This window comes from Ixodes scapularis, unplaced genomic scaffold (genome assembly GCF_016920785.2).
Source record: "Ixodes scapularis isolate PalLabHiFi unplaced genomic scaffold, ASM1692078v2 PGA_scaffold1__304_contigs__length_218370807, whole genome shotgun sequence".
NCBI classification, from domain to species: domain Eukaryota; kingdom Metazoa; phylum Arthropoda; class Arachnida; order Ixodida; family Ixodidae; genus Ixodes; species Ixodes scapularis.
The window spans coordinates 111,814,623-111,827,815 of record NW_024609846.1 but is presented as its reverse complement, the minus strand read 5'-3'; positions in this window follow the sequence as shown (position 1 = coordinate 111,827,815).

Genomic DNA, 13,193 nt, shown 5'->3' with positions numbered 1-13,193 from the left:
GTCTAAAAGATTACTTACAAAACCTGCTTAAGACCTAAATTAGAATATGTTTCCGCCATCTGGAGCCCTTATTAAGTCTACTTAATGAACAACCTAGACTCAAACCGAAACGAGCCGTCCGATTCATCTGATCATCCCACAACTACTCCACTAGTATTTCTTAGAAAATTCAGCTTAGACATGCACCTTTTCAAACCCGGGGGAAGATTTCTCGCCTCTGCCCTCATAAAATTTACTACCACTGCCCACAGCTAAAACCCTCCCTCCTCTCACTCCGCCGACAGAATATCATCCCGCCTAAATAACTCTTGTCCAATCAAAGGGATCTCTGGTAAAACTAATGTGCTTAATGAACCATTCATCCTTCATGTCATCGCTGACTAGAACCAGTTGCCATGCTCCATCGTTAGCATCACTGATGCAGCAGAGTTTTATCATTTTCTACTATCCCATTTTAAGTGAATACATGTATAACTTTATTCTGCTGTTTATTTTTGTATGTTTCCTTATTGTTTCTGTGTTACAATTCTATTATTCGCCCCCCCCCTGTAATACCCTAACCGGGCCTTTAAGGGTGAAAATAAATTAAATTGGCTAATGACATAAATAAAAACTGGAGTATGTCTTTTTTTTCTGTTAAAAAATTAACCTTCGTAAACTTAAGAAGGCCAGTTGCCCTCCCTCCCCTGACCTCCCCTCAAATGCGCTTAAAACTACCGCATGGCTTTTTTATGATATTGTTGTCATTGCCTTCTGGTTGCTCCTGTCGTCTTATAAGCCCTTTTTATAGCTCTAAAGTTTGCCTTTCATCAGCAGGCTATGAAAGGAGGTCACGTGCCTTATACTAAATTTTAATAAGATTTTTTAAAAGTCATTTGCGAAGAATCAGCAGAATAAATTTGTTCACAAAGCTGGTAAGGGGATTGCTATTTAATTTTGTAATTTTTATCAAATATTGCTAACATTCCACGAGCAATTTGGATCTTAATTTACTTGCCAGCTGGTCTGAGTTTCCTTTTACCATCGTTGCGTGGACTACTTCCGTTGATTAATTTTTGTATTGAAATTCATGATTCTGGTGGATTTGCTAAAGATTCATAATATTGCTTGACAACGCAACATACTGGAAACCACATGGCTCTGGCTGCTCGAATACAATATAAGTTGTTGCGTTTGCATGAACGTAAATGCGGTTGAGGTGAAGGTTGAGTTAAATTATATACTAATAACACAAATGTTTCATGAAAATACATATATTTGAATCTACGAAGACGCTCGATTATAAGTTTTAATATTACACCAGTCCCAAATTTTAGTTTAGAAATATCTATATAAAAATCAAATTTGGTTTTAAATTAAATCACTACTCAGGAATGCTTCTCCATCTTAAATCGAACTCCCATACAATGTTGACCGGACGACTGACACCAGCGTATATAATTATAGAAGTTATGACACAGAAAGTACACCCGGCTATACTTCGTCTCACCCTACGATGGACTAAAGGCAAAAGCTACGGACCGCCAGACCCAATCACAAGCCACTTAGAAATTTTGCGGTGTTTTGCTTCGATGCACGAATCGGTGCCCGTGTCTCGGATCACTGATGAGGGGACGGGTGAACAGTGGTTCGAATCGAAGAGCACTGAGTGACTCAACAATTTTACATCGCAAAGAAAGCCGCGACACAAAGGCTCTTTGCAACGTCGAAGCTATAGAAATGATGTGGCGCTTTTGGATTCGAGCATTATTCGTCCAGCCATAATCAAGGTTAAGCGTGTCATAGTATAGCGTGGAACGTGGTTGGACCTGGCGGCCTGGGGCTTTGGCCTTTAGTCCATCGTAGGATGAGACAAAGTATAGTGTATATCTATAAGCCTCATAATTTATCTGTAGCGTAAGATCTAAACAAACATAGCAATATCATTTGGGTCTTTTCTCATTTATTAGGGAAGCAACCCATGTGCAACTTTGTCCTACAAAGTGAGCTGCTTGCACCATTCTGTTCTGCAATATAATTAGAGGGCGGTTGCTGGACCGCCGTTCAATTAAAAAGGTCACTGGTTGTGACATTTTGAAGTCCCCTTTAATTGGTATCATTAAGGTCATTTTTGTTCGTTTTTTTTTTTCTTCAGAAAACGGCTTAAACTTTAAAAGGTCGAGTGGTGCGAAATTGGTCTTCAATTCCTCGGTGAATGCAAATCGCCCTTAGAGTTCAATCCCCATTGTAACTCCGCAGGATTCATTAATTTGCATATTTTCAATTAAGAAACTCCCACGCTTGGCCGCGCAGGGTGGCGCCTGCCCGGAGAGCACTTCTAAAGTTAGACACACTTCGCTGAAGATGACTTTGTAGCTATGAGGCAAGTAAGTATTTAACATTGACCCAGAGCAATTGATTGTACTCACTGGGAAAGGACTTGTCGTCTAGCTTAAATATAAATCAATATCGTAATGGAAATAGAAATATTAACAAGAAAAAACGTTTTCGACCATTTTAAGAAACCATTTACAGTCTCACCTAACGACGATCAGACGTTTGGTCGATTGTGGTACGTCATCTTGATGCACCTCAAATACCCAGATGGCACGCATGGTCAACAAGAAAACAGAGATCGGAAACAAGTGTTAATATGCTAAAACGTGCTATTGAAAAAGCCCTAAAATGGATTTTGAGATTATCTATTAATAATGACAAGTTTAGAACTCAATCCACAGGCTTTAAGTATCCTAAAAAAACAATTGTCCTTTCAACGTATGCACTCATGGATGGTCAATTTCTCTATTAAACATCGTATCAAAGATGGTGACACACCCCTTCTTCTGCGCCGTGGAGGAGGCACCCGTCGGGAATGCCGTCAGATGGCGCTTTCAAGGAATAATTGCCGTATCACGTTACCTACACCCAAATAATCGACGTTCTTGTTAAAGTAAAATACATAACTCGCCCAAAAAGAGCAATAATAGTAACGTTCGGAACCTCCAAGCAATTACCTATTTCCATTGGTCAGATTTTATGGACGTAGTAGAGAGAACCCATGATTACCCGCCCCCCCCCCCCCCCCCTCACACACACACACTTAAGAAAAATAGTGCCCGTGTATTTCTGGTGCTGCGGGTTTGCTACGACGTTTTGCCATCTATAAAACTCGTCATGTTCAATGACTAAGATCAAACAAACAATATGCTATCAATATCAAGCTAATGCAAAAAAAAAACGAATAAGTGCTACTTTAAGCAGAAACGTACTTTTTGCGAGAAAATCTAACTATAGGGGGCGCTCTTCCCAGTTTGTTTTCCCCAAAGATCGGTGTTTACCCAAAACAAGGCCTTTTAACTTTACTCTTTACGTAGCGAAGAAAGTGTTCACAGTAAACAGAGAAACGTTGGCGAGACGCGACGTGCGGGATCTCTCTCTGAAGTAGTCGTGAGGGGATACGAGCTTGACCCACTTCGGTCTTTGTGCTGAGCAGGTGCTGGTCACATGCACGGTGCATGCTGCATTGTCCACGCAGGCCGGAGTGGCTACGAAAGAGCCCGTACTCCTCGAGCGGCGGGAGAACACGAACCCCTGCCGAACCCTGCCGCTCATTCGGCGATAAAACGTAACTTATTTTATTGTAATGAGAATTATAGAAATGCATTCAGTGTTTTAAAAATTCTTGAATAAACTTAAGTAAATAAACAAGAATGAGCTAATCTGGAATAAAAACACATTCCTCCCAAGTACACAATTCTGTGGTTCAAAATAAAGTTTCTTTTGCTATGCAATCTAGGTTCATAAAAAGAATATATATATTATACAGAGGAGAAGAAGAATGATCAACAAAAAGGCATATTAAAATAATATAACAAGTCCAACGTATCGATTTGGAACCGCTCTTCGTCATTGTGATTACTTTTTTGTTTCTCTAGGATTGATCCCGTCGTCTTCCAAAGTCTTGATGTCACTGCAGAAAACGTGTCCTTGGCGCGTTTTCACTTCCATCTCCAAAGCACTAAGAACAAATCAATTATAAATAAAAAAATTAAAAAAAACTATATATATATATATATATATATATATATATATATATATATATATATATATATATAATGGTCAGAGGGTTTATGAAGTATGCCCGGACTTTCATTAATCCCGTCAGTAAGTGATTTGAATTTGTGAACAAAGCACGCCTCTCTTAGTTCTCTTTAGCGATCGAAACTGAATCCAGATTGAAAAAGCATGATTGTTATTGCACCAAATTGTGCCTCGGTAGCTTCATATGTTTGGAAAGTGGGAGGTGTGGGAGAGCATGGACGTGTGATTTGCGATTGTAAAATCGTAGTATGAAAGGAGTTCCGGTTTGCACTATGGAGTCTATATCGCACAGGTTGCATCGTAACACGTAAATGACGTTTGCCGTATCGCAAATGAGAGTTGCACTAATTTTGAAAGAGATATCTGACTTTGCGCTCTTAATTTGGTTGGTGCGTATCATGTGGTCGCAAACCTGGCATCGCGACTTTCCGCAAGGCTGGCAACCAAAAGTTTGTGAAGGTGAGTTTTTGGATTGTACCAAGATGGTCCTTCAGGTCCCTTCCTCGTCGGTGGACTACTCGTGGTGGCTCTGAAAACAAGATGTTAACTTCGTCGTTCTGCTGTAAAATTCTGAAGTGTTTCCTTAGAATATTATTGAAATTGAGGAGGCTGCCTAATAAGTAACTACAAATGCGGTTTGTTTATTCTTAGGTACACTGGGCCGAGTCTAATTAATAACTTGTGATCTTTCAAGTGCTCGGGCTTTTCGATGGCCTTGTCAACATTTGCCACGGGATATTTTTGTTCGGTGAGCAGAGTTTTTAGATTTTTTTCGTTACGATCAAAATCCGCTAAGTTGAAACAAATTCTTTTGCACCTATGGGCTTGGGAGAACGGAATTCTGGTTTTACAATGTTTATGGTGTGAACTGTGAAAGTGAAGTTACTGTTGGCGGTCTGTGGGCTTTCTGTAGAGTTTCATTGAGATGCTATTTCTATGAATTTCCATTGTTACGTCCAAAAAATATGTTAGTTTTAGAGCAGGAGTGCGAGAATTTTATATTAGGATGAATGGCGTTAAAACAACTAATATTTTAAAAGGTCTTCCTCACTGTGTGGCTAAATTATAAATATATCGTCAATGTATCGTTTATAGCACAGTGGCTTTAATTAACGGTTAGAGAGAAAGCGGTACTTTAAATCGGCCATGAAAAGATTACCATAGTTTGGGGCCATCTCTGTGCCCATTGCTGAGTCCTGTATCTCAAAACAGTGCTTCTCTTCAAACTCGAAGTTGAAAAATGATCTGAACGTGATCGTTCACATCATTTTTTGGTGGACTTTTCTTATAGGCACTGACTGCAGCATCGATACCGTCCTGGTGAGGAATGTTTCTGTATAGCGACGTGACGTCCATGGTGACGAAGAAAACATTCGTCGGAATAATTACTTTTGATTTCTCGCGGAGGAAGTGATTTGTGTCCTTAATGAAAGAAGGAACTTTGGGTTTGAGGCCCATTATCAGAAAGCTAGCCACATTTAAAATTCGTTCTGTAACTGTCCATTCCCTACAATTGGTGGACCTGGATTTCCTGGTTTAAGAATTTTGGGCAGCGTGTAGAAACGTCTAGGTTTTGGATAGGTGGGCTTCATTGCATTGTGCTTGTGTGTCGAAATTTCTTTGTTTTTCAGAAGGTATGTTAGAGTCTCTTTCATGAATTTGGTGCAGGTTTCAGTGGGATCTTACTGTAGCTCCGTAAAAATATGTTTGCCGTTAAGTTGTCCGAACCCCTCATTCAAGTACACTCGTTTATTCGGAATGACTATCGCTCCTTCTTTATTAGCTGGTCTGATGGTAATCTCGTCCCTCCAGTTAAGCGCTCGCATAGCGGCGCGTTCGTCAGAAGTTAGATTGTAGCGTAATTTCTTGCGATTGCAGCTCTGTATTACATCTCGTTGGGCTAATTCAATGTATAAGTCATGGTACTTATTTCGCTGTGCGTCAGGAGTCCAGAATTGGTCTGAGGAATTCGAGATTCGTTCTCGTTTTTTTTTTTGTGTGTTTTTTCTTTTTCAAAGGTGGGGGGGGGGGGGGGGGGGGTTGGTCGAAGAAGTGTTCTTTAAGTCTCAGGTTTCTTGCAAATTATCTAAGTCCTAAAAATTTGAAATTAATTATATTTTCCATACGTAAGGCAAAAATTGAGGCCCCTTGAACACAGGGACAGTTCCATGGCCGATAAGTTGAAGTTAGACAAATTAATTACGTTAAGTTGTTTTTCATGTGAACTGAATTAGGTGCTCGCTCAATCGATTCGGCATATGTGCATTGTTATTTCTGGTTAGAGCTTGCTGCACGTGCCAAGTATAGATTGTTGGTGCAATCCGCTAGAATATGATTAAAATGGTTGTTTTGAGCTATTGTGTTGGAGGCACGAGATGTTTCCTCGTCGTCACATGCTAGTTTTTTTTTTTTTTTTAGGGCGTTGAGCGTTGAGCGCACCCAATCGCTTTTTTTTTTTTTTCGTGTTTCGCGAGTTCTCTGCTTTCACTGAGAAAAAGTGAATTGCTTCGTTTAAGGCGGATTTCTGTTTCGGCTTGTTCTGCGCGGCGCTCATTGTGTTTGATAACAACCATAGCTCGAGAGAAGCGTGTTTTAGTATGTGGTTCCACTCGTTAGTTTCGTTCTCCTTCAGAGTGCTCATTGATGGTTTCAGTTTCATGTGTAGTCCTTTTGGGGGCTGATGCCGCAGTCAAGGTAGTGTTGCAAGGTTTGAGTGTGGAACTCGTGCCGAATCCGTTTATATATTGTTTTTTGTTTGTCTAGAATTGATTTCGAATGGTAGTGCTCGGGAGGGATTTTACTTGTTGAATCGGTGATTCGGGAACGAGGTGTCTTCTTTCCAACGGCATCTATGTAGCTACTGCGCAGATTGTAGCGGTGAATGGACATAGGTGCTGCTTCAGTTTCGGTAAGGGTTCCCGAAGCGTTCAGGGACAGTGTGGGGTCCAACGGCGAAAAGGAATCTTGGAATTATTGGTCTGGACTGGAAGACGCAGGCGGAGAATGAAAGGGAGAACTCTCAGTAGAAGTAGTCGCAGCTACAGACCCGTACTCGGCCGGCCGCGCCCGGGGTCTCTCTCGAAGAATACTCGTTGTTTCAGCCTCGTGCCCGGACGGCGATATCCGAGGGATCTCCGGAAGAGCAAGCGTGGCTCCAGCCCCGCACTTGGTCGGCGGAGTCTGGGTTCTCTTTGAAGTAGCACTCGCTCCAGTCTCGGACTCCGTAGGCAACGCCCGAGGAGTCCGACGTACGGTCCAATTTAGGTACGCCGCTAGGATTGCGAAACTTTGGCCAAGTTAGGCTCATCTCTGGCGTGCTGCCTTCCATATTTGCTTGCGATACCCTTTATTTGCCCTGCTCACCTCAAAAAATGTCAATTATAAGTAATAAAGGACGTTGTAGCAGCCCTGGATGTTTTGAACATGTGCGACTAATGTCTGATAATAATGGCGTGTCCAAACAGCTTTACTATATCAGGCGATAGGAGTGACTGAAATTATGTATAACTCGAATTACGCAATTCGTTTTCCACTCTTTTTCTCAATGTGCTCGTCTGGTTACCAACAATTATATTGAAGGTTCATTGAAACACCTGTCCAATATACTAATATAATATCTTAAGTCAGTGCTCTACAGTGGCTGCATAAGAATTATTTCGACTTAATAACGCGCTCATGGTTATTTTTTTTTTCTCGAGTACGTATGTATATATATAAAACCAACATTTTATGCTTTATACTGGGTATACGTATTGCATGGGTATTCAGGCATAGGTAAAAATGTTGAATATAAGAAGTACAAAATATTTACTTAGCACACATAAGTGAATTTGCAAAACGAACGCATTTTGCATCTAGAGGAGGTAATATCTCGAGTTTGCTGCATATCAATATATCACATGTATAGCATTCCCCTGTTGCATCTTTGTTGTCGAGCTACAATGCATGCGAAGAGATATGAGAGTTTTCATAGCTTTATAATTATTTACATGCTAGACTGCTAGCTTAATGCTGGCACGATGACGTGCAGTTCCCAATTGCTTGAGAGCCCGGGCGTGCTCGTGCACGCGACATGTGATAATATTTTATACAAGAGACCACAATGGTATCAAATGATTGATATTGTTATAAACGAAATTCGGCGCACCAGATAACACGGCATGAACTAAAATGTTGAATAATAAAGGGTACGATACTAATTACGTATACTGAATAACTTATCTCATTTTTCCATAAGCAATTCCTGGAATTTCGCTTTAGTTGCAGGGGTAACAATCTAAGGAAAAAAAACACTAGAGTAAACAAGCTCTACACATTAAGTACGCAACATTTCAGTTTTCTAAAAAATGTAACACTTATCATAATGAAGCAGCTTGTAGAAAAACACTGTAGTAAACAAACTCTAAACAATAAGTATGCGACATTTCAGTTTCCTAAAACAAAATGTAACACTTATTATAATGAAGCAGGTCTAATAAATGAAGCCTGCATACGTTATGTTCACCATACATTACAAATGCAATTAACGCACTTCCAAGTATAACAGAAAGAAGAAACTTAACAGCAGTCTGACGCAACTGTTGACAAGATTGCGAGAGAAATAAATTTTCCAAAACTAACTAACCCCATAGATTTTGTTAATTTCGTTATTACAGTAGCCTCATTTAAATTCAACTTGAGAGAGAAATTTCGTTTTGAGAAATGCCGCTTTGCTTTTCCTTCTTAGAGAGAGAGAGAGAGGAAGGAAAAATACAGACCAAAATTGTTTGTTTTTTTTTGCAAAATGGCGCACTTAATTTTAAATTTCTTTTTTTTTACTTATTTCGCCTGATCCAATACACTTGACGAGACGTTCCTTCCAATGCTGTAAACAGCCTTGAAACGCGTAGATGTTGATGCCTTTCAATGACTCTGCCGCATTTTGTTTCACTTCTTCAATATCGCCAAATGTTTTTTGTTTTTTTTCAAAACGTTTTTATTCGGGAAAAAAAAAATGCCAGACGGTGCGAGGTCGAATAAATAGAAAGGTGGCGTACCGGGATCATGCCGTTTTTGGTAAAAACAATGCTGAACACTCAGCTCGGTGTGGACAAGTGCGTTGTGATGATGGACAAACCAGTCTCCTGTTTGCCTCAACTAAGAATGTTTTTTCCTCATAACTCGACCTTCTTAAAACTTTCAGACGAAATTCTTTGTTAAGAGTTTAATACGGATGAACACATTCAAAGTGAACAATACCTCTCACATTAAAGAAACCGATGATCGTTGTTTTTATGTTAGACTCCACTTGCCGTGATATCTTGAGTCGTGCTGAAGTGGCAGTTTTCCATTAGCGATTTTGTTTCGGGGGTCGTATCCGTAGCATCGAGAATCACCTCCGGTTAGGACTTTGGAAAGATCCAGGGGTATCTTCCTACTGCTCATTCAAAGCACGACGCGCTGTCAAGGGATCGCCTCTTTCATGGGCGTACCAACCGGGGGGGGGGGGGGGGGGGGGCGCTTGCGATTACGTGTTAACACATCCATCGAGCCAGTACATCCACCGAGCCATTACATCCATCGATGGATGTAATGACACGGTGGATATACTAGCTCGTTGGATGCGTTGACATGTGTATGGATGTAGCTGCTCGATGGATGTAGTTGCTCGTTGGATGTAGTTGCTCGATGGACGTAGTTGCTCGATGGATGTAATTGCTCATCCTTCCTGTTACGACGTCATAGCGTGCCATTACATCCATCGTTCTAGCGCATCCATAGAAGCCAAGATGGCCGCCACTGGGCTGTTTACGTTATTCACATTCTTATGTGGAATGCAAGTTCGTCCTTTTGCAGGGGTTGTGGTGAGGTCAGAACGCCGAGCTCTGAGTGGTTCTGAATGAAGGATAGTGGACATACCTCAAGGCAGCTTGATTTAAGGTACCCACTATCCTCCATTTAGAGCCAATCAAAGTTCGGCGTCGTTCTGATGTCACCGCAACACCTACTCAAGAAGCGTACGAGTTGCTCTCTGCATTGGTTCGGGTTCCACATGCAGAGAACAAACGATAATTCCCAGAACGTTAGCATATCACAATTTAATTCTATAAGACATTCAGATTTTTTTTCTCAAAGCGAAATAAAAGGTGCGATTCTGTGTACCGTTCTAATTCTATATAAAGTTTATATTTAGTTAATTTTGTTTCTGAAAAAGCAGTAACCAATGTTTGATCAATGTGGAAACAATAAACAATGCGCCGACGATGCGTGTTCGACTTTGGAAACGCCGAGGGCCGCAGAAAGTGCATGACGCACAAAGGGTCCTTGTACTCGCGTTTGTACGGTCAATTTAGCGTGTAACTTTCAAAAGAATGTGAACTATTATACAGCATGCTTAAACGAAGAAATAAACCTACGTGATTGATGGATGTAATGGCACGTTTTTGAACGAAGCTGCTGGATGGATGTGATTACACGATGGATGTAACGGCACAATGGATGTAATGACACGCTTTTGGACGAAGTTGCTCGATGGATGTGATGGCGCGGCGGATGAAATGGCACGATGGATGTAGCGGCATGATGTATGTAATGGCACGTTGGATGAACTGGCCAGAAATGGATGTAATGGCACGATGGATGTGCTGGCAGTATGGATGTACGGGCACGATGGATGTAATGGCACGAAATTGGACGTAATCGCTCGATGGATGTAATGGCACGATGGATGTGTTGGCCGCAAGCCGGCGCTTGCTCCCCGGTTCTTAGAGTGGGAGAGGGCAAGGCATGCATTTTGCCCCCCTAAAAAAGCCGCCACTGGGCACGGCAAACACTTGACGGCGGTGCCACAGGCATACCAAGGGACCGCTCCGGCCATGAGGGGGGGGGGGGTGAGTCTGGTTTGCCCCCCCCCCCCCCACACTCAAAAACACGTTGGTACGCCACTGGCCTTTTTGCTCTGGTGTAAGCAGGCAAGGCGCGACTTTTGCTGCAACTCGTTTTATGTGCAAACCCCTCTATAAAATTCGCTCACAGGAACTCCACGACTCTGCAGTCAACTTCACAAGCTCATCAATTGTCCGAAAGAGCGGTTGTCAAAGATGACTCGACACATTATTGCTACAGTCTCTTTAGTTCGGCTCGTCCAAAAAATGCCCGGGACGAGTTTGATCGTCAATCGACATTTCGCCTTTGTTTAAAAAAATAAAACCATTTGTAAATATGTTTATCACTCAGAGCAGCTTTTCACTGACGCACGTTGTTCGTTTAAATCAGCCATTCCGAAATAGGCAACCGCGTTGAAAGAGCTCCCAGAAAGCAACCACCGAAGCCGAACGAAATGTCTTACAGGAACGCAAACAGCTACACTAATGCAGACGGGTGCCTAGAAAACGAATCTAGCTGTGGAAATTTTTACTACAAGGGGGCCGTCATCCAGACAATAATTCCGGTTACTTCTGGGTCACCCTCGTATGTTGGTTCAAATGGAGGCCGGGGACGTACATAAACATTACATTTCGGTTTACAATTCTAGACTCTTGCCTCTGTTTCAATTAACTTTTAAAATAAAATGAAAATATGAGCGTAAAATGTTCGAATGACGCAAATTATAGTGTTGCAAGGAGTTGCAAAGACATGCTGCTTCGTATTCTATCAGGGGCAGCACTCTTCGTAAAGATAGATTTGGGAGGTTGCCATGTTGAATCTTCTAATACGCACAACAAATAAAAGCCAGGGTTTTAGGGGTAAAATTCTACATTTACTGGGGAAAGACCGAGCCTGTGACAGTATAATCATTATTACCCTCGCTTCCACAACCAGCTTTTTTTTTAACATTTTCAATACATATCTTGAGCGTCGTCACGCCAGCTAAGCGACATGGGATGCGAAGTTCCAGTGAAACTCTTACACCAAACGACTTCGAACGCTGCGAAGGAAAGAAGCCCTATGGTTTAGTAAGCACCAGGTCCGACAGAACTACAGAAAATATCCCGGTTCCTCGCGGTGTTCTATATATTGACTCCTGCGACAGTTAATGCGCTGCAGCCTTTCTGCGCATCGAATACGATCAATCGCACTGTCGTCATGTAACGGCACGTGGCGTAATGGTGTCACGTGCCATGAAGTCACGATCAAGGTCTGTCGGAACGTTTCAATGACACCTGACGTCCAACGTTACTAGATTAGCTCAGTTACGGAACTTTCTTGCGTCGTTCGATGCACCACCGTTTTGGGGACGGCTGCTAATGTAACTGCAGTGTCATAGCGTCGTATATACTGGCAAAGCCTGGCAGATCGCCGTGAAAAGCGGCCGACGTTATGAAAAAGGAAAAGCGGCCGGCAACGGATGAAAGGAGAGCCACGTGACTAGCGCCCCGCTGCGGCGAGGCGCCGAAACACACTTCTCCTGAGCAAGCAAGTGTGTTTCGGGTCCTCGCCGCTGTAAACGCTGTGTGCTGGCGTCCAGGTTCCCCGAAAACTGGCTCTTTCATGATTTGTGCTACGAGATCCTCGCGCTCCAAATCTGCAACCGGGCACTCATGGCTCCGTCGTCGAGCTGCCGGCTTTATGAACATTGAGGAGGCTGTGACAGTGTATACTTATGAGATACTTAGGCTTTGAAGCACAACGTATAGATGGCGTTTCATTGTACTCTATGGAACACAAAGGTTTCATGGCCAGACATTTCTTGCCAAGCGCTACAACTTCTTTCAAGTGCCACAGGTACAGAAAGTAAACCAACCAATCTAGGCACTCCTTTAGTTACCGAGCAGAATCGAAACTTTCTTTATGTGATAGTAAAAAAAAATGGCAGAACCATGTTCGTCGTTTCATCTTCCGCAAACTGTTACCGAGCCACCGAGGACAGCGTGGCCTCGGGCACTCCACTACGCGGAACTCACGAGGCCATCGATCCTGCTTTGTGCACACAAAGAATCGGCGAGATCAGAATATACATAAAACATTTTTTGTATAGGTACAGCTACACGCTCCTCCTCTGCAGGACACACCGAAATCGTTGGCATTGACAGGGGCCCGGGTCGTCGCCGCTGCGGCGTCTATACGTCTCCAGGAGGATCGATGCGACGACCTTGGCAGTGTTTACTGTCCTCTCCCTTGGAGAGCTTCGTCGT